Below are 24,151 nucleotides of genomic sequence, written 5' to 3'. Positions count from 1 at the left end.
AATCCACTAAGAGAACTAAACTTTAACATATCATGATGGCTACCTGGGGCGGCAGGTAGCCTAGTGGTTAGAGCATTGGGCCAGTAACCGGGGTTAGGCCATCATTGTAAATAAGAATTTGTTCTTAACTGACTTGCCTAGTAAAATAAAAAAAATACTTGCTTTTATTGGTTCTCTGTCTTTGCAACCATTTTAACCCTCACCTTATGTTCAATTCAGCCTACACCATTTATGTTCAGAGTAAATTAAGTACAGTAAGTACAGTAAGTACATCAAGATAATACATATAAGATTTTAACCTCCCAAAATGTATTTTCCAGTAGATGAGAATGTTCTCTTTCATATATGTCTTTCCCCTGAATTGATAGACCCAACTGTTCCAAATTTAGAGTCAAATGTTTGATTACTGTACCAAAGTCATATATCATTCAAATTATGACATTGTATTACATTTATGGAAATGTTGTGCTCATTTTTTGCCAAATTTTCAATCACTGTCCCTCAGTGTAACGAGTGCCCTGAGAGTCGGAAAGCAAGTTCAGGGAGTGAGTGTTTTAATAAATAAAAGAAACAATGAACACGAAACACAAACAAAGCACCGACGTGAAAACAGATTCAATCACACCTGAGGATAGAACCGAGGGGAGTGACAGATATAGGGAAGATAATCAAGGGGGCGATGGAGTCCAGGTGAGTGTCATGAGGCGCAGGTGCGCTTGATGATGGTGACAGGTGTGCAGGATAATCAGTAGCCTGATGACCTGAGCCTGGGGCCAGAAAGGGAGTATATGTGACACTCTGCCTCTAAACATCAAAATACCTGAACATCAAAATACCTCTGAACATCAAAATACCTCTAAACATCAAAATACCTGAACATCAAAATACCTCTAAACATCAAAATACCTGAACATCAAAATACCTGAACATCAAAATACCTCTGAACATCAAAATCCGTGTGATCCTCATGGATAGACCTTTACTGCACATAATACCATTTGTCTCTAGCACAAAAATCAAGGTCAATTTGACTTCAAATTTACTTCAGAACAGTGTTGCTCAGCCTCTGAGCATCATCGGGACATCATTTGGTAACACTTTATTTGGATAGTTAATCTGTAAATGCTCTACAGACTATCTACAGACTATCAGTAACATTTCAACTAACTATCTACTAACCCTAGCTCTAACCCTAACATTAACCCTTATCCTAACCCTAAACGTAACCCTAGCACTAACCTTAAACCTTACCCTGACCCTTATTCTAACCCTAACTGTAACCTTAGCAAGCAGTTGCTTATCAACAGATAGTTTGTTGATAGTATAACCTTCTGTAGAGCATCTACAGATGGAAAATCCAGAACGGAAAATATGGCACTGTATAACGTGACGCTCATAAATTCAAAGAGTTGTCAGATTGCCAGTTTGTAAATTCAGACCGTTTCGCTCTGACGTTGTAGGGTTGATTTGAGCGTTCTGGCCTTACAACGGCAGTCAAGCATCCAAGCTAACGTTGGCTAGCTTGCTAGCTACTTCCAGGCACAAATGAGACCACTCTGACCGTTTTACTCACCCTAGTAGAGCTGGTTAGGCAATTTTCGTGTTAACCAGAGCGTCGGTGACTCGTATCTGTGCTGCTGGAAACAATTTAATTATGCTTTTTTTGCAGATGTTTACTGACACCGGCCATATTCAACGGGTGTTGAGCACTCATAAATGCATTATTCTGTGCAGACGAGCGTGCTCTGAAATCGGTGTAGATTGCCAGAGCGAATTTACGATAGCACCCGATTGTCCATTGAGAACGCACAACGACTATACCATTTAGCCAAGCTAAGAATGACGGGAATAATCAATTCCATAAAAGTTGGGTAGTTAGCCTATAGTTAATATACTGTCAAGTTTGATGTATACCTACTAACGTTAGGTAGTCAGCCAACATAACGTGTAAGGTAACTTATATGAAAAGCCATTACTTTATTACATTGAGTAGCAAGCTACTCTGAGACCGCACTCTATCAACTCTGCGGCTTGAGCATGCTTTTGGTGCACAGTCGATAGCGCGCTGGACTTCGGGCAAGAAGGTTGAGGGTTTGAAACCTGCTCCCTGCTTGTTTCATTTGAGGTTGTGCACAATTATCAGTTTATTATTTGGTTTATACTGCCCATTCATTGTCAGTTAGAGACATGGTAGTGTATTGAGACCCAAAAGCATAATCAGTGCTCAAACTCCCCCTTGGTCGTTAGGGCAAATCTGGTCTGTGAGAGGAGGGGGGGGTTTCACACCTAGCTCGGCTATTAGACTATTCTTTAGTAATGGTTGAATAGTCTATTGTTCAGCTATTAGTCCCCCTCCCCAGCTTGCAATGAATTCATGTATTTTTGTCGAGAGCAAAACTTTTTTATTTTCAATCAAAAATTATTTTTCAGAAAGCAAAAACGAGGCTTCAAAGTAAAAAAAGAAAATTGCTGTAACGGTCCTGACCTGTTTTCTGTTGTTTTTGTATGTGTTTATGGTCAGGGCGTGTGTTTTGGGTGGGCAGTCTATGTTTTCTGTTTCTATGTTGGTTTTGGGTTGCCTGGTATGGCTCTTAATTAGAGGCAGGTGTTTTTCGTTTTCCTCTAATTGAGAGTCATATTTAGGTAGGGTGTTCTCACTGTTTGTTTGTGGGTGATTGTCTCCTGTGTCGTCGAATGTATGTACCATACGGGACTGTTTGGCTGTTCGTTTATTTTGATGTAGTCTGTTTCCTGTCCGTGAGTTTTACGTTTAGTTATGTAAGTTTATGTTCAGGTTTCGTCTACGTCGTTTTCTTGTTTCGTAATTTTGAAAGTGTTTGTTTTCGTGTTGCTGTCGTTACAAATAAAAGATGGCTTATTTCCCGAATGCTGCGTATTGGTCTACTGATCCTTCTCTCCTCTCCTCGTCCGAGGATGAGGAGAACGACAGCCCTTACAATTGCAATAAAATATTTTGTAATAGAGCGCAAAACTTTATGCATTTTGTTCCCCCAAAATATTTAGAGAACAAAAAGTGTATTTGAAAACAAAACTCCAATTCAATTTCTATATCAACCACCCTCCATTTTGGCCATTTTTTGAGTGTCAGTTTGGCTACAACCAATACTGTTCAGCCTTTCTTTATAACACAAAGGAAGTCATAGCGCACACCTACGAAGATGGACTGTCTTATTACGGGATCTCAGGTAATCAGCTGGGCGTTCTTCTGTCCAACTTTTACATAGCTCTTAGTTAGATCCTACGATTCAGTGTCGTTTCATAACATTGTACTATATTACATACATGCCGTAGAATGATAAATCATGCAATTACTATTCTCAAGCTAACCAAAAGCATCTAGCTACGAATGCCTGTACAGACCATTTTCAGTTGAATTAATCTAACTTTCTTTCATGGCAACTCATAAGCAGGCCATGTCCTATTTGTTTCATAGTCAATATATAATCATATTTCATGACAGTGTAACGGTTAGCTTTTTTTACAAAAGGATGAAAGAACACAATATGTCTGTCAGATAAACTGGCTTCCAGTTGAAAATCGCATCCGCTACAAGACCATGGTGCTTGCCTACGGAGCTGTGAGGGGAATGGCACCTCAGTACCTTCAGGCTCTGATCAGGCCCTACACCCAAACAAGGGCACTTCGTTCATCCACCTCTGGCCTGCTCGCCTCCCTACCACTGAGGAAGTACAGTTCCCGCTCAGCCCAGTCAAAACTGTTCGCTGCTCTGGCACCCATTTACATTTACATTACATTTAAGTCATTTAAGTCATTAAGTCACACAAACTTCCCCACGACGCCAGGACAGCGGAGTCAATCACCACCTTCCAGAGACACCTGAAACCCCACCTCTATAAGGAATACCTAGGATAGGATAAAGTAATCCTTCTGCCCCCCCCCCCCCCCCCCCCCTTAAAAGATTTAGATGCACTATTGTAAAGTGGCTGTTCCACTGGATGTCATAAGGTGAACGCACCAATTTGTAAGTCGCTCTGGATAAGAGCGTCTGCTAAATGACTTAAATGTAATGTAAATGTAAATAAAGAAATAGACCAGAAGGTCTGCGCCTTTAAGGCAAGGATGCCCCATGCGGGCTTTAGAATGGTCAAAGGAAGTTTCAGAGCAATGGGCCATTGTGTACAATGCCGAAGAGTTAGGGAGTCTTTGCAGCGTGTAGATGGTGCAGGTATCATTGCATATTTCCCATCACCTAATGAACAACTACAATACCAGTCTGGTGTTAAAGGGATAGGCCCCTTTTTTCTCCACTTCCTGTCTGAATGACATGCCCTAAGTAAACTGCCTGTAACTCAGGCCCTGAAGCCAGGATATGCATATAATTGGTACCATTGGAAGGAAAACACTTTGAAGTTTGTAGAAATGTCAAAATAATGTAGGAGATTACAACACAATAGATATGGTAGGAGAAAATCCAAATAAAAACACACCGGTATTTTGTTTTGAGAGAGACCATCCTCTTAGAAATGTAAGAGAAAGGTCGTATAGCTCTCTGGATGCAATTCCTATGGCTTCCACGGGGTGTCGGCAGTCTATGTTCAAGATTTCAGGCTTGTAACTTCAAAAACAAATAAGAAATATCAGTTTTAGGAGAAAGACACAGTTTTGGAAATTCGTGTTTGCGCGCCATGAAGACATTACGCACCTGATCGGTTTCCTATTGAACATACTTCTTTCTGAAAGAAATATTACAGTTTGATTACATTTTAGGGTATCTGAGGAGTAAATACAAATGTATTTTGACTTGTTGAAATAAAATTTAGGGGTAGATTTTCAGATTCCTTTCACTGCAAGTTGAACGAGTGGATTACTCAAATCGATGACGCCAACGATGACGCCAACTAAACATACTTTTTGGGATATAAAGAAGGATTTTATCTAACAAAACGACACTACGTTATAGCTGGGAACCCCGGATAACAAATCAGAGCAAGATTTTCAAAAAGTAAGTGAATATTTAATCGTTATATGTGAACGTATGAAACCTGTGCCACTGGAAAAATATTTTGAAATGGGGCACTGTCCTCAAACAATCACATGGCATGTTTTCGCTGTAATAGCTACTGTAAATCGGACAGTACAGTTAGATTAACAATAATTTAAGCTTTCAGACAATATAAGACACTTATATGTACCTAAATATTTAAAATAACTAATATTTATGATTAGTTCTTTGAATTGTGCACCCTCCAGTTTCACCGGAAGATGTCCAACTAGCGGAACACCGATCCTTAAGATGTTTTTAAACCTTCTGTGCTGTATTAACGTATCCTGAAAATGACATTTGCTGCTTTAGATTGAACGGTCATATCTGAGTTATTGTAATCATATCTACAAAAAATAAGCTATTTTCTTTACTTTCAAAGTGCGAGCTGATCAAGGGGTCGAAAATTTTGATATTGCCAGATGTTCACTGTCCGAGGAACAGGCCGTGGAAGCTTTATTGCTGGCAAAAGTGTCCATAACCAGAGGTAATTAAACTGTTCTGTGTTCTTTTTCTCTCTTCCTCTCTGCCTGTCTTGTTGTACATGGAACCTGTCTCACATTCACAGTTTGGAGGAAGAAGGATACCTTGACCTGTCGAATTCTATCTACCTCTTCTGTGTGGGATATGTGTTCTTTCCTTGTCTGCGGGCAGATCTGCAGCATTTCACAGAGAGTTGGAATAATCACCATTTAAGTACAGAGGCGATCCTGACACCTCACCAGCTGTGGCATATAGGAATGCTCCAAACACCTGTGCACATTTTTCCTTTTGCCTTAGCACTACACAGCTGATTCAAATGATCAAGTCATCATCAAGCATTAAGTGGTATTTATGTCTAATAATGACATTATCTTCTATCGTTTGTCCTCATGTGTCTGTTTTTCAGCATAAAGTACTCTGGATCCACTTAGTGTGGACACCAGGTGAGACCACACACACACAATAACAGTCTCTCTCCTTCACTTCATCCCTCTCCCCCTTCTCCCTAAATCCTCTAGGTTATATCAGCTGTGTCGGTGAACCTCTCCTGCATCTGAACTGGCTGACACAGATGGCACAGCATGATCATAGGTGAGAGGTCACTTGGTTCGGGTCAACAGGAAGTATTATTAAAGAGATGCTTTACATTGAAATATAGATAGAGATGTAGTAGTCCCAGAGTTAATGATCCAAGGTCAGTTTTGCTTTTCACCTCCTAATTATTATGATGACTGACTGTGTTAGAATAAAAAAAACACGGCTTAATCATGCTCTCTCTATCCATCTGTCTCTCATCTGCAGGTATGTTTTGATGTGAGAGAGGAAGCCAGTCCCGTCATCGCCAACTCACCCGCTTTTAACCTCTACGGGATCATTGCCCCTCCAGCGGGATGGTTGAGCTAATGTGCGCTAATGTGATTAGCATGACGTTGTAAGTAACAAGAACATTTCCCAGGACATAGACATGCATTTTATAGGCAGAAAGCTTAAATTATTGTTAATCTAACTGCACTGTCCAATTTACAGTAGCTATTACAGTGAAGAAATACCATGCTATTGTTTGAGGAGAGTGCACAACAAAAAACTTTCATCACGGAAACTGGTTTGATACATTCACTTCTGAAGTTAAATAATGTACTTTCTTTCAGTAATCTTCCTCTGATTTGTCATCCTGAGGGTCCCAGAGATAGAATGTAGCATAGTTTTGTTTGATAAAATCCATTATAATTTTCAAATGTAAGAACTGGGTTCTACAGTTTGAACCCCTGCTGTTTCTGGTCCCACACCCACCCCGACCGGCCATCTAGATATGTGAAGGTTAGTTAGTGTATTCTGTAGGGAAGCTAATTTTCCATCATTTATGACCTTCCTGGGAGTGTGTATTTTTTTTATTACAATATCATTTTTGTATGTTCTCTGTAGTTATGTACTTGAAAATGTATCAACTGACCAATTCGGCACATTTGGGTAGACTTGATAAAAAATGTCTGATGTATTGCAATGCTTCACTGGATCAGTCTGAAACTGTGCACATATAGTGCTGCCATCTAATGGCTACATCCTAAATTGCTCCTAAACTGCAACATTATTTTATGGTCTTTCTCTTGCATTTCAAAGATGATGTAACAAAAAATAAATTTTAAAAACTGTTTTTTTGTTTGTATTATCTTTTACAAGATCTAATGTGTTATATTCTCCTACATTAATTTCACAATTCCAAAATGTCAATGTGTCTCCTTTCAATTGTATCAAGAATATAAATATCCTTGCTTCAGGTCCTGAGCTACAGGCAGTATGTTACTACATGTTATTATAGGCGAAATGTAAAAAAAAAAAGTGTTCAGTCCTTAAGAAGTTTTAAATGCTGTGTTCTACAAGTTTGAGACTCATACTTAGGAAATTAGATGAAGGGTCATGGTGGGTTAAGCATACGAGTGTATTAGGCTGCATGAACCAACAATGAGGTCGAAAACTCTCATTACTGCCAATTTTTATACATTATTCTACTTTATATAGCTAACTACCCTTGAGCCAGGCGGTCACACATGCATGGGTACCACATCCTCCAGCAGTCTCAGACATACAGTGAAGTGCCATTTAACTGTCACCAGATACCACCCCCTCAAAAAAAAAAATCTTACAGAAAACATATCAGCATACCACTGGAATGTGTGACAGTAACTGTCTGTGTATCCCTTCCCTTCCTCTCTCTCCCTTGCACCACTATGCCAGCAGCATACCACCCTGCATACCATTGCTGGCTTGCTTCTGAAGCTAAGCAGGGTTGGTCCTGGTCAGTCCCTGGATGGGAGACCAGATGCTGCTGGAAGTGGTGTTGGAGGGCCAGTAGGAGGCACTCCTTCCTCTGGTCTAAAAAAATATCCCAATGCCCCAGGGTAGTGATTGGGGACACTGCCCTGTGTAGGGTGCCGTCTTTCGGATGGGACGTTAAACGGGTGTCCTGACTCTCTGAGGTCATTAAAGATCCCATGGCACTTATCGTAAGAGTAGGGGTGTTAACCCCGGTGTCCTGGCTAAATTCCCAATCTGGCCCTCAAACCATCATGGTCACCTAATAATCCCCAGTTTACAATTGGCTCATTCATCCCCCTCCTCTCCCCTGTAACTACTCCCCAGGTCGTTGCTGCAAATGAGAACGTGTTCTCAGTCAACTTACCTGGTAAAATAACGGTAAAATAAAAAAATAAAATAAAAAATCTCTCTCTCTGTTTCATTCACACTTTCTCCCTCTCTTTGCAAGGTACGACTACGAACAACTCCGCTGCATTAGACCCTTATCAGGTACTTCAATTAAATATTTTTCCAAAAGTCAAACCTTCACCTGCTTAACCTTTAATTGACAGAATTGTGTCATTCAATTTGTACTTAAACTATGCTAATATGATTCCGATAGACTGTATTATTCAGAAAGAGTTTAAAATGCTAGCTGAGTGAGTAGCTCCCCCCTCATTGCTGCATTAACCCCGGTCAGGTCCAGAGTGAGTTGAGCCTTGAGACAGTATAGTAATGCAGGCATTACAGCAGGACTAAGGAACAAATTGTATGTGAGGTTACAGAATTGTTTATGTAAGAGTGGAATCATAGCAATCCTTTAACAGTAAGAGTTCCAGTTATGAATTGATTCCCTATACATACATGAGACTACATGGACAGAATGCATCTATACATGTCTCTATAAATCCATCACTGTTTGAGATGTAAGAGTTCCAGGTGCATGCCTGTTTCTATATAATGTACAAAGAAGATTTCAGTTCTAGTTAACCCCGATGTCGATGTCCCGCCCCCACAGAAATCGAATTAGCATAATAAAAAAATACCCATAAAAATCCATCAGTTTAAACTAGAGATATCTGTTTTGCATTGGACGCGTCTCAATCGACCGCATCTGGCGATGTCGCACTTCCGCATCTGTAGTGAAAGGTAGCAGAGCTAGAGCGGTGTTTGTCAGACCATGAGACATCGCAAAAATTGGTCTCCTCACAAAGTTGTCTCTAGTGTCCAAATGGTTTATGACCCCTCTAAAGAAAGATGAGACTCTCACAAACACAATGGTGTCCTCCGGTTTTGCTCTACAACCCTCACAAGCGTATTGGGACTCCTCTGAAGTCGGTACAGCCGATCTGCCAACCAGAAACAGCAGGGGTTCAAACTTTAGATCCCAGTTCATACATTTAAATATAAAAAATGATTTTATCAAACAAAACTATGCTACATTCTATCTCTGGGACCCTCAGGATGACAAATCAGAGCAAGATTACTGAATGTAAGTACATTATTTACCTTCAGAGGTGAATGTATCAAACCAGTTGCCGTGATAAAAGTTTTTTGTTGTTGTGCACTCTCAAACAATAGCATGGTATTTCTTTACTATAATAGCTACTGTAAATTGGACAGTGCAGTTAGATTGACAAGAATTTAAGCTTTCTGCCCATATAAGACTTGTCTATGTCCTGGGACATAGACATAGATTCCCCCCTGGCTTAGACAAGCATAAATACAGGATGGAGAGGAAGGAGTGAAGAAAGCTGAGATACAGATCCACTATAGATGACGTGTAGAAGAGAGCAACTCAAGCCCTTATCTATTAGCCTCTCCTCTCCATACTGTCACGCCCTGATCTGTTTCACCTGTTCCTGTGATTGTCTCCACCCCCTCCAGGTGTCACTTATTTTCCCCAGTGTATTTATCCCTGTGTTTTCTGTCTCTCTGTGCCAATTCGTCTTGTATGTTAGTCAAGTTTACCAGCATTTTTTTCCCGTGCTCCTTTTCCAATTCTCTTTTTGCTAGTCTTCCCGGTTTTGACCCCTGCCTGACTCTGGACTACTTTCCCGTCTGCCTGATCATCCTGCCTGCCCTGACCTAGATTCTGCCTGCCTTTCAGTACCTTTTGGACTCTGAACTGGTTTTGACCCAGTGTCGTGATACATACAGCCTACATAAAGCCTTCTGCCATGGGAAAACACAAACTCCACTCAACTGTGTACTGTCAGTCAATGTCAGATATGACAATCATTTGATTGATAAGGAGATTATGTGAACCTTGTAGATTGTTACTTTTTTCTTTATCTGAATCTTACTCTCTCTATGACAATCTCTATGGCCAATATGGGCTGTGTACCCATTGTCTAAGGCCATGGTGCTCAGCTTAGCCTGGTTCATCATGTTCAAAACCACCCTAGTATACAGTGCCTTCAGAAAGTATTCAGACCCCTTGACTTTTTCCACGGCTTTATTCTAAAAATGATTAAATCTGTTTTTTTTGGCTCATCAATCTACACATAATACACCATAATGAAAAAGCAAAAACAGATTTTTAGAAATGTTTGTTAATTTATAAAAATGGAAATTTCACATTTACATAAGTATTCAGACCCTTTACTCAGTACTTTGTTGAAGCACCTTTGGCAGCGATTACAGCATCGAGTCCTCTTGGTAATGACACTACAAGCTTGGCACACCTGTATTTGGGGAGTTTCTCCCATGCTTCTCTGCAGATCCTCTCAAGCTCTGTCAGGTTGGATGGGGAGCGATGCTGCACAGCTATATTCAGGTCTCTCCAGAGATGTTCGATCGGGTTCAAGTCCAGGCTCTGAATGGGCCACTCAACGACATTCAGAGTATGTCTCGAAACCACTTCTGAGTTGTCTTGGCTGTGTGCTTAAGGTCGTTATCCTGTTGGAAGGTGAACCTTCGCCTCAGTCTGAGGTCCTGAGGGCTCCGCAGCAGGTTTTCATCAAGCTTCTCTCTGTACTTTGCTCCATTGATCTTTGCCTCGATCCTGACTAGTCTCCCAGTCTCTGCCACTGAAAAACATCCCCACAATATGATGCTGCCACCACCACGCTTCACCGTAGGGATGATGCCAGGTTTCCTCCAGATGTGACACTTGGCATTCAGGCCAAAGAGTTCCATCTTGGTTTCAGCAGACCAGAGAATCTTGTTTCTCATGGTCTGAGAGTCTTTAGGTGCCTTTTGGCTTTTACTGAAGAGTGGCTTCCATCTGGCTACTCTGCCATAAAGACCTGACTGGTGGAGTGCTGCAGAGATGGCTGTCCTTCTGGAAGGTTCTCCCAACTCCACAGAGGAACTCTAGAGCTCTGTCAGAGTGACCACTGGGTTCTTGGTCACCTCTATGACTAAGGCCCTTCTCCCCCGATTGCTCAGTTTGACCTGGCGGCCAGATCTAGGAAGAGCCTTGGTGGTTCCAAACTTCTTCCATTTAAGAACAATGGAGGCCACTGTGTTCTTGAAGCCCTTCAATGCTGCAGAAATGTTTTGGCACCCTTCCCTAGATCTGAGCCTCAACACAATCCAGTCTCGGAGCTCTACGGACAATTCCTTTGACCTCATGACTTGGTTTTTGCTCTGACATGTACTGTCAACCTTATAGAGACAGGTGTGTGCCTTTCCAAATTATGTCCAATTAATTGAATTTAACACAGGTGGACTCCAATCAAGTTGTAGAAACATCTCAAGGATAATCCATTGAAACAGGATGCACCTGAGCTCAATTTTGAGTCTCATAGCAAAGAGTCTGAATACTTATGTAAATAAGGTGTTTCTGTTTTTAATTTTGAATACATTTGCAAAAAATTCGAAAAAACATTTTGTCAATATGAGGTATTGTGTGTAGATTGATGAGGAGTTTTTTATTTATTCCATTTTAGAATAAGGCTTTAACGTAACATAATCTGGAAAAAGTCAAGGGGTCTGAATACTTTTCGAAGGCACTGTACACAATACATACTAGTATAGCGAAAAAGTCAGTCAGTTGTATTGACCCGAGAGAGGCTGCATGGTGTCTGTCTCTCTATTGATGAAGCCGCATTGATCTGCGTGTCAATGAACAGTAGACCTGTGCAGAAGGAATCGGTGGAGTGCTCAACACTTAAACAACAACACCTCACAACCTCAGCATGACATCAAGACTTGAGTACATTTTGAGCTGAACAGAATATACCCATGATGTTTTTATATTTTGGTTTTAGAGCTAAGAAGAGCACTGAGACTGAGATTCTCCTCCGAGTGTTGATGTGTCATTCCCGTTACCTTCATAATCAGACAATTATTGAGATCGTATTTCAATAACCTCACACATAATACGTTTGACTTGGATACAGAACGCATGAGGTTGGTTGAATAGTGCTTAAAATGTGAATGAAGGGAAGTAAATTAGGTAGTTTGATTAATCATAGCTCACGATTGCACACACAGTTTACACACACACCTGCACTGTCTCTCCACACCTTAGCACGCAGATCACCTTAGCACATATTCATTCCCTCACGCACACACAGATATGCACTTATGATGCAGCCGACAGAGATGGTCGCCTCGCTTCAGGTCCTTAGAAAACTATGCAGTTATTCGTTTTTTTAATGTATTATTTATTACGTTGTTAGCCCAGAAAATCTCAAGTGTTATTACATACAGCCGGGAAGAACTACTGAATATAAAAGCGATGTCAACTTCCCACCATTACGACCAGGAATATTGTTCCGACCTCCACCCTGGACATGAGATCTTATCCCAGAGGCTGGCCCAAAACAATGTGGTCGCCGCAGGAGAGGCAGATGGAGTGGCCTCCTGGTCAGACTTAGAAGACGAGCACATCATCCACCGCTTCCGAGCATATTACTCGCCAATGTCCAACTTCTAGATAACAAGGTGGACGAAATTAGGGCACGAGTTGCCTTCCAGAGAGACATCAGAGATTGTAACAGTTTCTGTTTCACGGAAACATGGCTCACTCAGGATATGTTGTCAGAGTCGGTACAGCCACCCGGTTTCTTCACGCATCGCGCCAACAGAAATAAACATCTCTCTGGTAAGAAGAAGGGCGGGGGTGTATGCCTTATGATTAATGACTCATGGTGTAATCACAACAACATACAGGAACTCAAGTCCTGTTCACCTGACCTAGAATTCCTTACAATCAAATGCCGACCGCATTATCTTCCAAGAGAATTCTCTTCGATTATAGTCACAGCCATGTATATCCCCCACAAGCAGATCCCTTGTTGGCCCTGAAAGAACTTCACTGGACTCTATGTAAACTGGAAACCATACATCCTGAGGCTGCATTTATTGTAGCTGGGGATTTTAACAAAGCTAATCTAAGAACAATACATCCTAAATGTTATCAGCATATCGAATGCACGACAAGAGCAGGTAGCATTCTGGATCATTGCTACTCGAACTTCTGCGATGCATACAAAGCCCTCCCCCACCCTGCCTTCGACAAATCTGACCATGACTCCATTTTGTTGCTCCCAGCCTATAGACAGAAACTAAAACAGGAAACGCCCATGCTCAGGTCAATACAATGCTGGTCTGATCAATCAGATTCCACGCTTCAAGATTGCTTCGATCACGTGGACTGGGATATGTTCCGGATAGCCTCAGACAACAACATTGATGTATACGCTGACTCGGTGAGCGAGTTAATTAGCAAGTGTGTCGGCGATGTCGTACCCTCTGTGACTATTAAAACCTTCCTTAACCAGAAACCATGGATTGATGGCAGCATTCGCGCAAACCTGAAAGCGCGAACCACCGCTTCTAATCATGGCAAGGCGACCGTAAACATGACCGAATACCAACAGTGCAGCTATTCCCTCCACAAGGCAATCAAACAAGCAACGTGTCAGTATAGAGACAAAGTAGAGATGCAATTCAAGGGCTCAAACACGAGACGTATGTGGCAGGGTCTACAGTCAATCACGGATAACAAAAAGAAAACCAGCCCCGTCTCGGACATCGATGTCTTGCTACCTGACAAATTAAACAACTTCTTTGCTCACTTTGAGGACAATACAGTGCCACTGACACAGCCCGCTACCAAAGCCTGTGGGCTCTCCTTCTCTGTGGCCAATGTGAGTAAAACATTTAAACATTAAAAAAATCCTCAGAGCAAGCGCAGACCAGCTGGGTGGTGTGTTTACAGACATATTCAACCAATCCCTATCACAGTCTGTTGTCCCCACATTCTTCAACATGGCCACCATTGTTCCTGTTCCCAAGAAAGCTAAGGTAACTGAACTAAATGACTATCGCCCCATTGCACTCACTTCTGTCATCATGAAGTTCTTTGAGAGACTAGTCAAGGAACATATCACCTCCACCCTACCTGACACCCTAGACCCACTCCAATTTGCTTACCGCCCCAATAGGTCCACTGACGATGCTATCGCCATCACACTGCACACTGCCCTATCCCATCTGGACAAGATGAATACCTATGTACGAATGCTGTTCATTGACTACAGCTCAGCATTTAACACCATAGTATCCTCCAAACTTGTCATTAACCTCGAGACCCTGGGTCTTGACCCTGCCCTGTGCAACTGGGTCCTGGAATTTCTGACGGGCCGCCCCCAGGTGGTGAAGGTAGGAAAGAACATCTCCACCCCGCTGATCCTCAACACTGGGGCCCCACAAGGGTGTGTTCTCAGCCCTCTCATGTTCTCCCTGTTCACCCATGACTGCGTGGCCATGCACGCTTCCAACTCAATCATCAAGTTTGCAGATGACACTACAGTGGTAATCCTGATTACCAACAACGACGAGACAGCCTACATGGAGGAGGTGAAGGCCCTCTGAGTGTGTTGTCAGGAAAATAATATGAAAATAACTCTCACTCAACGTGAAAAAAACAAAGGAGATGATCGTGGACTTCAGGAAACAGCAGAGGGAGCACCCCCCCATCACCATCGTCGGGACAGTATTGGAGAAGGTGGAAAGTTTTAAGTTCCTCTGCGTACACATCACGGACAAACTGAAATGGTTCACCCACATAGACAGAGTGGTGAAAAAGGTGCAACAGCGCCTCTTCAACCTGTCGGGCTGTATCACCGCCTGGTATGGCATTTGCACCGCCCTCAACCGCAAGGCTCTCCAAAGGGTTGTGCGATCTGCACAACATATCACCGGGGCCAGACTACCTGCCCCCCAGGACAGCTACAGCACCCGATGTCACAGGAAGGCCAAAAAGATCATCAAGGACAACAACCACCTGAGCCACTGCCTGTTCACCCTGCTATCATCCAGAAGACGAGGTCAGTACAGTTGCATCAAAGCTGGGACCGAGCGACTGAAAAAACGCTTCTATCTCAAGGCCATCAGACTGTTAAACAGCCATCACTAACATTAAGAGGCTGCTGCCAACATACAGACTCAAATCTCTGGCCACTTAAATGCATGGACATAATAAAGGTATCACTAGTCACTTTAAATAACACCACTTTAATAATGTTTACATATCCTACATATCCTCATCTCATATGTATATACTGTATTCTACACCATCTACTGCATCTTGCCTATGCCACACACCATCGCTCATCCATATATTTATATATACATATTCTTATTCATCCCTTTACATTTGCGTGTATAGGGTAGTTGTTGTGAATTTGTTAGATTACTTGTTAGATATGGCTGCATAGTCAGAACTAGAAGCACAAGCATTTCGCTACACTCACATTAACATCTGCTAACCATGTGTATGTGACCAATACAATTTTATTTTATTTGACTCATCCACACACACACACACACACACACACACACACACACACACACACACACACACACACACACACACACACACACACACACACACACACACACACACACACACACACACACACACACACACACACACACACACACACACACACACACACACACACACACACACACACACACACACCAGTGTTAACTTGTCAACGAAAACAGTGACAAAAATACTTATCAAACACCTATTTTTCAGTGTCAATTGATGAGTGCTAACTGACAAAATACACCCAGAAAAAAACTATAACTAAACAAAAATTATTTCTCATTTCGGTTGACATAAACAATTTGAGGCTAAATTATCTCTTTGACTAAAATTGGATTAGCATTCGGTCTTGCATTCGGTCTTGTTTGAATCAACACAATGAGTAAAGTGGACAAGACTTTTTGGAGAGATTGAGAGCTTTTCAATGTTATTTGTTTATCCCAATCAAAAGCATGCATAACATTAGCAGATTGTCAAGGCTTTCTCATTGGAATATTGCAATACGGTGGAAAATAAATGCCATGCCCAGGTCATTCACTAGTCACCTCTCTAACCGGCATCTGTTCTCCAATTTGGTGGCAACAAATCATTGATGCAACAAAGGTAAACCCCATGGCTACTCTTCAGGTAGTATAAGCTCCCAGTAGAAAAAGGGCCAATGTTTGGAGCCACTTTACTCATTGTGTTGATTCAAACAAGACCGAATGCAACGTTTCCACTGAGAAGTTTTGTTTATTACTGCATTTTCACCCACAAGTTGACGGAAAAATACACCAACCTCAAGAGACATCTGAAAGCGCATCATTCCAATATATACGCTCAGGTAATAACAGATTGATAATGCTGGCTAGTTAGCTTGCTGCAACCTATCAGATCACTACTTATGACAGAACTTTGATTACAATATACCTACAGTATGTCAAGCGGCAGGGCTCCAGACTACAACCATTTAGTCACATTTTGCGATCCTTTGACTTGGCTCTGCGAGTTACATTTTTAATTGGTCACATCAGTGCGGGCAACCTTCATTGTATGGCCACGTCACTCAAAAGTGAGTGCATTATCCTCATTTTTTCTGTAATGAAAGTGTCTTCCCAGATCCTGGGCCTGTTTCGCTGAGGCCTGTCTTGCTGGGGCCTGATGCTGTGTTAAATAAGCCACTTGATGTGTGCTCTGGGAGAGAGAAAAAAGCCTTTTAATTGCATAACATTTCTAAATCCTATTATGGGAAATACATAGCTTTGGAAGCAAATACTGTTGGTCTCAGATTTCTGTGGGTCTAATTTTTATTTGTCGTCGTAATATTGAGCTCAATAGAAACTATTCAACAACTGAGATATTTGATATTGCTTTAAATGTTGACTTTGGGCATGAAAAACGGTCCCTTTCCGCCACTTTCTAAATTTTCTAACAGAAATGGGGTGTGCCTTTGGTGGTTCTTCAATATATCATTCTGGTCATGCGCACCATAACCAACATTTAGTTTGTTAGCTAGTTTGTTATCTAAGCTAGCCACTTTAGCTAGCCAGTAACTGCTCCAGTATGTGTTGACATCATTTTAAAGGATTTGTTTTTGGACCGAAGCTGTAGAGATCTTTAAGAAATGACACTTCTGTAACCAAATATCGTATTCATCCTTTTTTTTACGCATTAAATTACCTGGTATGATGGTGCATTGATCAGTTATACAGTTTAAAGCAGTTCTTTTTGCATTTTTGCCCAAAGTCGACTGTTAATTACGATAAGAAGCGTACGAAATGGGCAATTGCGCATCAGCCATTGCAAGTGCAATAGGGTAGCAGGCTCCAACAGCAAAGTATTTTTTTAGGAAATAACATTTACTGTTAGATTAATACATGATTACTAGCAGTGGGTGTTATATTTAGTGTTAGCAATCTAGCAAATGTGTTTTGAGTTTTCACTTCCTCATGGTGGTGAATTAGCCCCAAAATATATGTGCCTATGATATTAGTGCACATAAAGATGTAGGAAAATTCATCTAAATTCAACAACACAATTCAGAAAATTCTGGAGTCCTATTTTGACATTAAAATATAACCCTAATAATACCTTATTGTCAACCTACAATTCGTAGCAATCACTGGATTAGGTTGTACATCAAAATATCTTGAATCATACATTCCTGCTTGGACAGATGAAACAACTTATTTATTGAATAGCTTACCATCTCAGTAGTCTATTACACAGTGTCAGGCACTGTGGATTACTTTATAAGTTGATAAAAAATATATTATATTGTGTGGCGCCGCAGAAAAAAAATGGTGCAACCAAATTATGAGCTGGTGCCACCAACTGAAAAGGTTAGGGAATTTGTTAGTCTGGAGCATTGTCAAGGGGTGTGATTTTTATCTGCTGCAGAGTAATGTGTTCTTCTGCCAATTTGGCTGTTGGGAAGTAAATCATGCGATAGTATGTTATGCCGAAACATATGCTGGTACAACAAGGCTATGTATGTTTGTGCACATGGAAGTCAGTGATTTATGTTTACTATAGATTAATGAGGCAATAAAAATGTGATGTGACTAAAATGAGACTGAACTAAAAGGGCATTTAGTTGACTAAAATGACCCACTGTTTTTGTCATTTTGACAATAACTAGACTAAATAATTATTTAAAAATATGACAAAAACTTAGTGATCTATTAGTTAAAATAACTAAGACTAGACTAAATCTAAAAAGAGTGGCAAAATTAACACTGACACACACACACACATGCACACACACACATACACAGGCACGCACACACGCACACGCACACGCACACACACACGCACACACACACACACACACACACACACACACACACACACACACACACACACACACACACACACACACACACACACACACACACACACACACACACACACACACACACACACACACACACACACACACACACACACAAACAGACGCAGCCTGTGAGATGTTATTGGATCGGTTGACAGTGCTCTTTACCAGGAAGTCACCCACAGGCAAATCAACCACATGTTAAAGACCTCTATTAAAACTTCCTCCCACCTCCACACCAACAACAATGCAAGGCTCAGAGTGAGTGACAACAAAAATACCCCAACACACACACACACGCCTGCACGCCTGCACGCCTGCACACACAAACACATTGTTCTGCATCATTTGTTTGCAGAGCCTGTGTAATGCTATTTTCTCCCCAGTCTCCCGCATTGCATTTGTAAAAAAGTCTGAAACAATTCCAGGTATTTTTTATTTCATCATAGTTGATACCAGAGGATATAAGCTTGTCATGCATATTTATGCATATAATTACATTCAAAATGCAGTGTGGAACACCCAGAGGTTCTGAACAAAAAAATGAACATTTATTTAATGTCACCTTGTGAGAGAGAAGGAAAGAAAGAAAACAACAGTTCTCTGGGAAATGGGAGGAACAAAAGGTTTGTGTGTGTGTGTGTGCATGCGTACGTGCGAGTTTGTGTGAGCGCACGTGGATATAGATTGTCTGGCATTAACAATGCCTGTCTCTGTGTGGTACGCATGGGCTTCTTGAATCACACTTCTTTCAACCTCCACTGTTTCCCTCACATCTAAACGACATTCCGCCGCACTAATTAGCGTCCCTCACCGCAGTTTGCAAAAATGTAAAGTTTTTAAAATCACAGGTTCAGGTAGGAGAAGGTGGGAGGAGGTGAGGAGGGAGGGAGGGAGATGGCAATGATACCGCACAAGACCCTTTTGAAGTTCACACCAAAGGAGAAGTATTTTTTACCCTGCATTGCAATCTCTGTGTGATGCTCAGCTCAGTTTGAAACACAAAACACACACAGTGAGCGATTCATCCACCTTCCTAGCCACTCTGACACATAATCAACACTTATACAATACTCTAGCACACTCTAAACCTAGGGCTCAATTCAATCCGTATCGAGCTGAAGATCAGCGCTGTAGTACGATTGAAATTGAAAGGTCATTTCAGATTTAGCTGACATATGCAGCGTTTACCGTGAACGCAGGAACATTGTACTTAAATGTCAATCAGGCTACGACACGGAACTTCAGCACTACGGAGTGATTCGAGCCCCTACACTCCAACATCTACCTCATGATTACTATTATCCACCCTGAGATAACAACACCCCAAATCACAGTGGACCTCCGTCCTCAAACAACTCATATTGCCTCAAGTTAGGAGAGTTGTAAAATCGATTTTAGTAATGTGATTGGGTGTGCCGGGTCTCTTTCTCTAATTCGCTGAATTTATGGATTGATATCTAACACCTGCTCTAAGACATTGAATGGTCATATGCCATATTTTCCTATTTTGATCTACAGGACACCATGCAGATATGGGGCTGGTATATCTGAGGTTAATTTAAGGTGACAAATAGAGAGACTTTCTAGAATATGGAGTGAGGTGTTGTTTTGTGAGGAGTTCACACAAAGCCTTCTGTCTGAATACAAAGCACGACCACAGAATGCTCGGACTGCTAAACAAACAGACCATCTTAGTAGACATGTCTGTCAAGTAGAAAGAGTGTGCTGAACATGTAGAAATACAAGTCTGACCACAATAAGCATCACGCATACATATTCTATTTCTAGTTGTGGTGGGTAAACAGTAGCAGGATAGCTAAAATAAAGAGCATCATTTTTGATACACTTTGAAATGGATAGGGTATATCCTTATCATTTGCACCATGCATAAGTAAATTCCAGACGGATTAAATTTCTACTTGTGGTGGTTGGTCAGCAACAGCACAATTTATAAAGCCTAAAGAGCATCATTTCCAGTATGCAATTAAACGTGTCAGCTACCTATCATTTGGCACCTGAACTAAGTGTAATTTAGTCATCAGTGATGCTTTGCCCCCAGCCTCATCCCAGATGGTGATAAAGTGTTTTCACATCAATGAGAGAAAAAACAGCTCATCCAAACGGGTAGGATGCCGTCCCATGTGCTCTCTGTCTGAGTTTCCTGTTATAGCCTATGGATGTGTCCCAAATGGCACCGTGCGGAGGCTGTGAATGACTGGTTCTGACGCCCATGCATACATGTACCACCAGATGGCCAGCACATCACACAACCCCCTCACAGGCAGCCCTTGGCCCCAGTGACGGGCATCTAGGCTGGGGCAGTGTCGCTGCGTCTTTCCCCCACCACAGTCAGGTGGAGAGGTCCGTGCCAAGATTCTCAGTTTCTCTGTGGCCCTGTTGCACCCCACAGATGGGAAAAGCAAAGCAACTCCTCTGAAGGATGCAGACAGCATCACAGAATTGAATAGATTTCTATATGAGTGTTATATTGTATCTCTAAGGCCATAGCTCTCCAGTGGCGACATTCCACTGGCCCTGGTGGTGCCCGTCCTCTAATACAGTAAATTCTGCTTTTGAGTCTGAAGCACAGTGGGACAGAGTACGTCAGCATAAACACACACACACACACACACACACACACACACACACACACACACACACACACACACACACACACACACACACACACACACACACACACACACACACACACACACACACACACACACACACACACACACACACACACACACACACACACACACACAAAACTCTGCCTCTGAGACACAGTGGGACTGAGTGCGTAAGCAGCCGCCCTCCTTCGGACAAATCTCATCACAGGCTCCTCAGTCCTCCCTACTCACAAAGGAGTGAGTCAATGAAAGGGACCTGGAACTATAGGTCACTGCCAACAGAACCTTGAACCCCTGTGGCATTATGACAGTACAGTTATCATGTATTCTAATTGGAACCAACAGGACCCTGAACAGCTTCTACCCCCAAGCCATAAGATTGCTAAATACTTAGTGCGGGTAGCTATTTGGTTAACTATTTAACTATCTGCATTGACCGTTTTTGCGCTAACTTTTTTAACTCATCACATACGCTGCTGCTACTTTATTTATTTTATTATGCTGTTGACTAGTCACTCTATTCCCATCTATATGTATCTACCTCAATTATTCGTACCCCTGCACTTCAACTCGGTACTGGTACACCATGTATATAGCCAAGTTATTGTTACTTATTGTGTATTTATTAATACTTTGACATATTATTACTTTTCTATTATTTCTCTATTTTCTCTCTCTCTGCATTGTTGGGAAAGGCCCGTAAGTAAGCATTTTGCTGTTAGTCTACACCTGTTATTTACGAAGCATGTGACAAATAAACATTTTTGCAAACCTTTGTGTGCGATAGTCCTGTAAAGTATCCCTGCCTGGCTCTTTTTCCCAATCACGGTGAAGTATCCAGTCCCTTTCAGCTTTCCTGTCACTGACTGTCATTGACCACAAAAGGGGCCACAGATGGCCACACAGATCCATTAAGCTCTACTCTCTCAGTAGGGAGGCCTTGTGTTTTCTGCGGTCTCAACTTACTCAACTGAAGTGTATAATACAATCCCTGTTGTGCTGTCTGGTGTTTCTCTACCAAACAAAGAGCTACAGGTGTACTATTTGAATTTGATCACTATGTGGAAGGACATGCAAATTGTAGTGCATTTGAGGTTTAAAAAGCCTTCTAAAGTTTGTAATTTCCACTTTGAAATGCCAGAGTTGATTTATCTTAACAAAAAATGTATCAACCTCTACAAAAATGTACATTCATTTTAACCCACATAAAAATTTACATTTCCTGTTGTCGCAAAAAACTTTTTTTGCTGTGAGAAACAGGTCAAATTATTATTGTCACGCCCTGACCTTAGAGATCCTTTTTAGGTCTCTATTTTGGTTTGGTCAGGGCGTGAGTTGGGGTGGGCATTCTATGTCTGGTGTTCTATGTTTTCTTTTCTGTGTGTTTGGCCGGGTGTGGTTCTCAATCAGAGGCAGCTGTCTATCATTGTCTCTGATTGAGAACCATACTTAGGTAGCCTTTTTCCACCTGTTTGTTGTGGGTAGTTGTTTTCTGTTTTGTGTGTTCACACCTGACAGGACTGTTTCGTTTCGTTCATTCTCTTTATTATTTTGTTTAGTGTTCTGTTGTATTTAATAAACATGGACACTTACCACGCTGCGTTTTGGTCCACTCCTTCTTCCCAGGATGATCGTTACAAATATAGAATATCTGTATAGACCTTCCCCAGAAATGTATTTTATGGAAGCTCTGAACAAAATCTTTAATTAGACCTTAAAAGTTCAATCGACTTCAATACAGAATGCAGAATCGGGAAAAAGAATGCAGATCCACTGGAAACATGCTTACTGAATGACCCAAAGGAACAGTAATTTTACTCTGTTTTGGGAAGACATCATAAATGATAATTTTCTGGGTTTTCTTTAAGAAGGGAACAGAACTCTCTCTGTTAGATCCCACCTCTATAGACCATATAGTTAAATTGTCCAGCTACAATCTCATTGATCAACTATTGAATGACTCGATATCCTCAGTCTTCGTCACGCATAAACTGTTCAATACAATTTAACTTCATGACTTAATGAGCAGAAGCTTAATCATCAAATAAAATCAAATGTATTTATATAGCCCTTTTTACATCAGCTGATATCTCAAAGTGCTGTACAGAAACCCAGCCTAAAACCCCAAACAGCAAGCAATGCAGGTGTAGAAGCACGGTGGCTAGGAAAAGGCCAAAATCAAGCATCCACAAGCTACTGTGCCTCACATCTGACAGAGAGAGCCATCTATCAAGTCATTTGTTATAACACCGAGTTGCTATAAGATGTGTGTAGTGTTCCTTCATCATTTTGATCGCTTTAACTCACTTGCTAGGAAGCATTGGCAAAATACTGCACTTGATAAATCATTCCAGAATTGGCGCACCGATGTGAACTATGTCTGTGTCCCCTATGGCCCCTGGTCAAAGGTAGTGCACTACATTGGGAAAAGGGTACGATTTGAGATGCAAATGATATTTCACCAAGGATTGGCACTTAACAAAGGCATAGTAAAGTCACAGTTCATATGATGTGTGATCATATTCTCATCTTATTCACATCCTTACATGTCTTGACTGGCATGGTGCTAATGGATTCTGAAGCAGACATGCTGTAACACTCCATGATGACATGTTCTGTCTGTGGGATCACTTCATCATCAGCAATATGCACACACACACACACACACGCATGCACGCACGCACGCAAGCACGCACACACACGCACGCACACGCACGCACACGCACACGCACACTGTACACTTCTCTATCAGGTCCGTCGTTGACATGATCCTTATCTAACAACATCGCTCCCAGTGTAATGTCCTGTCTCTGAATTATTAAATTATTCACACAGGCATCCTCTCCTTTACGCCTAGTGCATCATGGGTAATTACAGTTAGCCCTGGGAGTGGAGAACATGTGCTAATTAAGTAGCTATGTACTGGACGTAGGGGCTTCTCTTCATAGGTTTCAAGAAAGGTCAGAGTTCTCCGTGTGGCGTACGGAAGTTATAACACTGACAAAGTGACAGAGGTCTCTGTGGACAAACGCCGTAGAGGAGCAGAGCTTCAAACGGCTAATGTGGGCAGCTACTGCAAGCCTCCCAGGGGACAATTATTCCAGCCCGACCAA

The 24,151-nt window shown here is 41.6% G+C and overlaps 1 protein-coding gene across 4 annotated transcripts in view; it reads right to left on the bottom strand.

Moving 5' to 3' along the window:
- LOC129843481 (metabotropic glutamate receptor 2-like) overlaps positions 1-24,151 on the bottom strand; it is a 69,520-nt gene that overhangs the window by 22,208 nt on the left and 23,161 nt on the right. The gene's annotated exons all lie outside the window — the stretch shown is intronic.

This window comes from Salvelinus fontinalis, chromosome 3, assembly GCF_029448725.1.
Source record: "Salvelinus fontinalis isolate EN_2023a chromosome 3, ASM2944872v1, whole genome shotgun sequence".
Classification (NCBI taxonomy): domain Eukaryota; kingdom Metazoa; phylum Chordata; class Actinopteri; order Salmoniformes; family Salmonidae; genus Salvelinus; species Salvelinus fontinalis.
The sequence above is the reverse complement of the archived record's forward strand: the minus strand, read 5'-3'. Positions and strand labels throughout refer to the sequence as shown.